The 5,817-nt window shown below is 7.8% G+C and overlaps 1 pseudogene across 1 annotated transcript; it reads right to left on the bottom strand.

Moving 5' to 3' along the window:
• Positions 1 to 1,487: 1,487 nt before the first annotated feature.
• On the bottom strand, positions 1,488 to 1,583 carry F4807DRAFT_t11 (annotated as a pseudogene). Its single transcript has one exon. The product of its transcript is annotated as a tRNA-OTHER (tRNA).
• Positions 1,584 to 5,817: the final 4,234 nt, after the last annotated feature.

Raw genomic sequence — 5,817 nt, 5'->3', positions numbered from 1 at the left:
TTTAAACTTATTTTAATTTTTATTTTATTTTTAAGAATAAAGTTAATTTTAATAATGTAAAAAATAAATATATTATTAATACCACGTAATATATTTTTTAATATTTTAAAAAATTTAATTTATATATAAAATCATTTATTTTACGAATTATTATAAAAAAATTAACTTATTATTATAATTATTTATAAAGTGGGTTTCCCGGTAAATTATATCTTTTATATAATTGCAAATAAAATTTTTTATTAATATTAAATTACTTTAAATTTTATTTTATATCGTAACGAATTTTTTCGTATTAATTATTATAAAATTTATAATTATTTTAATTTTTTATTAATATATATTTTTTTAAATTTTAAAATTAATAAAATTTTTTAATATTTTTAAAATTATTAAAAAGGATTTAACTTTAAATTTATAAATTATTTTATTTAAAAAACAATTTAAAATAAATAATTTAAAATTATTAAAATTATATTATATTTTTAAAATAATATTAATCCATAGGATATTAAATTTAAATATTATATAATAATATATAATAATTTTTATATTTTAATTTCTTTTTATTTTAATTATTTATTTATGGGTGATTTATTATAAACATTCCGAATATTATATTTTATTTTTTTTATATTATTTATTATAATTCCGATATAAATTTTAAATTTTAATTAAAAATTTTTAATTTATAATAAGAAATATTTAATAATATATATACGTTTATTTATTTATTATATATATAATATAACCGGGTATAAATAATAATTTTTTTATTTATTTATTTTTTATTCCGAGTATTTATAAAAAATATTCGGTATTATTATAAAATAAATTTTTATATAAATTTAATTGGCGTAAATCCGCTAGTTATGCGTATATATTATAATTATAATCGGTAAAAAGCTTTTTTATTAAACTTGTTTTATTTAAAATAATAAAAGAAAAAACTTTATAATAATTAAAATAAAAAACCTTTTATATTTTTTATATAATAATTTATTTTATTTTTATTATATTTTAATTAAAAGTTTTAATTTATAAGTTATAAAAGTTATATTTCATTATATAACCACCCGGAAAAAAAGCGGTATTAAATTAACTTTTAATTATTAAAAATGTAATAATATATTTTTAAATATATTAATTTTAAATAATAATTATAAATTTTAATAATTACTTTAATAAATTTATTTTATTATTAATAAATATTTAAAGAAAAATAAATATAAAACGGATAATATATTTTCCGTTATTATTAAAGTAATTTATTAAAAATAAAATAAAACCTTTTTACCATTTTTTTTTAAAATAAAAATAACCCGTTTCTTAACCGTTACTTATTTATTGATAATAACTTTAATAATTCCTTAAACTTTAAGCTTTTAAAATACTTAGTTTTATAATAAATTAAATAAAAACATATTAACGTTATTTCTTTAAGTTATAAAATAATAAAGTTTAAATTTTATTAAAAATAAAATCCATAATAATTAAAGGATTCGAACCTTTTCCTTTAAGTTAAAACAAGTAATTAACGGATCGAAAGCGGATTAAACGTTAAACCATTACGCCAAGTTATTAAATAATCTTTTTATAAATTTATAAATAATTATTATTATTATATTATATTTATTATATTTAATTAATTTCCATATCGTTTTTATTATAACCATTTTAAATAATTCGATAATAAAATTTATTATTATTATATAAAAAAAAATTATTAATTTAATTATTAATATTAATTTTTTTAAAAACTTTTATTTATTCGTTTAAAATATTTAATATTAAAAATAATATTAAATGTAATTAATTAAATATATCGCAAGTTTTTAAATATTAAATTTATTTAAAGTATATTTTATTTATTATAAATTAAAATAATATTTATTATCGTGAATTTTTTTAAAAATTTATTAAATATAATTATTTAATATAATTAATTTTTTAACTTTATTTAATAATTTTATATATAATAAACCATTATTTAATATATATTTAAAGTGTTTAATTAATAAATCCTTATTTTTTTTTAATAATTTATTTTTTATTTTTTTTATTTTAACATTGTTTTTAATTTTCTTTAAAAACTTTTTTTTAATTTTTTTAATATTATTACATTCGTAATAAATATATATTCGAAATTATTTATTATATCGTTTAATTTATTCTTTATTTCGTTCTTTATTTTTTATTTATTTATATTATTTATATTTATTAATAATTTAAATAAAATGTTTAACATTAAATTTATTTTTTTAATATATATTAATATTTAATTAAAATTAAAATAAATACATTAATATAATTATTCATTAATTATTTAATTTAATTAAATTTTATAATTAAAATAATCTTTAATTAATTATGTTTTTTATTACTTTATAATTTATTAAAATAATAATTAATAATTAACACGATTAAAAAAATATTCGAAATATTTTAATATTTTATATAATGTAAATAATTTTTAATTTTATCGTTTAAAATTTAATTTCGGATTTTATTAATATTTTATTAACTTATTAAATTAATTTAACGAAATTAATCGTAAATTTATTTTTATTTTAATTATTATCGCTATAAAACATTATTAATTTAAATTTTTTTTAATACATTTATTTTTAAAAAAGTTTCGCGTAAAAAATTTTAATATATTAAATAACTTATATTTATTAACTTATTTTATAATATTTAAAATATTTTAAGTTTTTTTTTTAAAAGTTAAAATAAAATTTTACCGCTTATTTTTTTTATTTTATTAAAATTTTAAATAATTTTTTTTTTTTCGTATTATATTTAATTTTCTTTTTTTTTTATAATAATAAAATTTTTTATTAATATTAAGGAATAAATTTTCTTAAAAATTTTATCATTTTTATATATATTTTTAATAAAATAAATATTATAAACATTTTAATTTTTTTAATTATTTTTATTTAATTTTTTATAAACTTTAAATTAAATTTATTTATAATAAAACTTAAAAGTTTTATTAATAACAATTTTATAAATAATTTCGTTAATTTGAAAACGATATTTAAATTTTCGAATAATTTAAATATCGTTTTAAAATGTTTTTTATATTTTTCGGTTATTTTTAAAAAAATAATAATATTATTAATATACGTAATTATATAATTTTTATATAATTTTAATTTTTAATTTATATATTTTTACGTAAAACTTAAATTATTATAAAAATTTATTAATATAATATTTAATATTTTTAAACTTTTAAATAATATAATTATTATTTTATTTCGGTGTTTTAATTAAATTAATAAAAAACATTAAACCGTTTATAATTATAATAAATTACATTCCTTATATTTATATAATAATAAATTCTTAAATTAATAAAAAAATATATATTTAAAATAATAAATTTTCTTTTTTTTATTTTATTTACCGTTCTTTAAATAATAAAAATTAAATATTTAAAAAATATAACTTTTTTTATATAATTTATTTTATTTTTTTAATATATATTATTAAATATTTTATTTATTAATTGTTAATTTTTTAATTTTAAGTTATATATTTATACCGAATTATATATTTAATTTTATTAATTATTAATTAAAAGAATTTATATTTTTTCTTCGTTTATTATTTTAATAATATTTAATCTTTTTTATATTTTATATTTTTCCGTTATTTATTAAAATTATTATTTTTATTATTTATATTTTATATATATATAAACGTTATTTTTCGTTTTAATTAAAAATACATTTATCGGTTATTAAATTTTTAAAACTTATTTTTTTTTTAAATCTTTTTTTTTATTTTTTATAATATTAAATAAGTTTTATAATATTAAATAAGTTTTATAATATTTTATTATTAAATTTAAAAATAAATTTTATTTTATTTATTAAATTAAATTTTTATAATATTTAAAAGTTTTCGTTTAACTTTATTATTAACGCGGTTATTATTAAAATGTAAAACTTTTTTTTTTTAATTATTATAAAACTTTTTTTTTTAATTATTATAAAAAAATTTTTTTATAATCGGTTAATATTTTTAAATATTTTTTCCGTTTTATTTTCATTAATTCATTTATAAAATTTATATATAAAATAACTTTTATCGTTTTTACGTTTAATATAACATTTATTACTTTTTTTATTATAATAATAAATTAATATAATTAATAAAAATATTTATTATAATTTTAAAAAAAATTATTACATTATATATTACTTAGATTTTTTAAATAATACTTTTAATTTTTTTTTATATTAATAAATATAATTAAACTTTCGTATAAATTTAATATTATAATTTTATTTTAAAAATTAATTAAAATATCGTATTTATTTATTTATTTAATTCTTAATAAAAAGTTTAATTATAATTTATTATACGTAAATTAAATATTTATTTCCTTTTATGTTTTTTTATATTTATTATTATATTATCCTTTTGTTTTAATTTTAAATTATATTTTTTTATTAAAGTTATTTTATTAATAATACCTTTAATTATAATAAATTTAACTTCGTAAATTTTAACGTTTAATATATATTTTCTTATTTAAATTTTATTAATGAAAACGTTAAAATAATTTATATTTAAATAAATGATAATTAATTTATTATTATTTTTTATTATAACTTTAAATTTAAAATATTAATATAAAATTAAATTATTTTTTTTATTTATATTAATAATTTTATGTTTTATTAAAATTATATTAAATATATTATTTTTTATAAAATTGTTAATAAATAATAATATTATTTATAATTTTAATAATTTAAAATTATTATTATTAATAATTTTAATATATTTTTTATATATTTAATATTTATAAAATATTAAATAATAAAATAAGTTTATTTTATTATTAAACTTTTATTAATAAATTAAAAATTTACAATATTAAAAATTTTTTAAACTTTTTTATATATTTTATTACGGGAATTAATAAAATAAAAAAAAAAAACATTTTTATTATTTATTTTTTTATTTTTTTTGTCGGATATTTATATATATATATATATATTTTTATAATTATTTATTATTTATATTTAATTAATTATAAATTGTTTTTATTTAAATATATTTTGTTTTATATTTTTATATATATTTTTTATAAATCGTTTTAATTAAATTTATTATTTATAATATTTTTAAAATAATTTTTATATACGTTAAAATTTATTACGTTTATATTTTTAACCTTGGCTTTAATTTTAATTATTATTAATTTAACGAACACGTTTTTCGTCGTTATTATAATTACTTTTTTAATTAAATTTTTTTCGTTAAATAAAGCTTTTATTTTTATTAAATTTTCTTTTATTAAAAACATTATAATAAACATCGGAATATTATTTTTAATTATTTTAATTTATTTCTTTTAATTAAATAATATATATAATATTTATAATTAATAATAATTAAAATAATTATAATGTTATAAAAAATTAAAAAACCGTTAAAACATTTATTTTAATTATTTTTAATATTATTAAAAAAGTTTAATATTAATTTAAATAATATATATAAAAATTAATAATATAATTTTATTATAATATATTTTTTACTTTTCTTTAATATATTTTAAATATTTATTTAATTTATTATTATTTTTTAAATAATTAATTAATTTTTATAATTTTAAATAAAAAAATTACAAATTTAATTTAAAAATTATATATTAATTATAAAACTTATTAATTTTATTAATTAAATTTATTATATTATTTAAAATATAATATTAATATTAATAATTAATTAATTTTTATTATAAATTATTTATTATATTTTTTTAAAAACATTTAAAATATTTTTTTAAAA

Source organism: Annulohypoxylon truncatum (genome assembly GCF_022578515.1).
Source record: "Annulohypoxylon truncatum strain CBS 140777 unplaced genomic scaffold F4807scaffold_2, whole genome shotgun sequence".
NCBI classification, from domain to species: domain Eukaryota; kingdom Fungi; phylum Ascomycota; class Sordariomycetes; order Xylariales; family Hypoxylaceae; genus Annulohypoxylon; species Annulohypoxylon truncatum.
The sequence above is the reverse complement of the archived record's forward strand: the minus strand, read 5'-3'. Positions and strand labels throughout refer to the sequence as shown.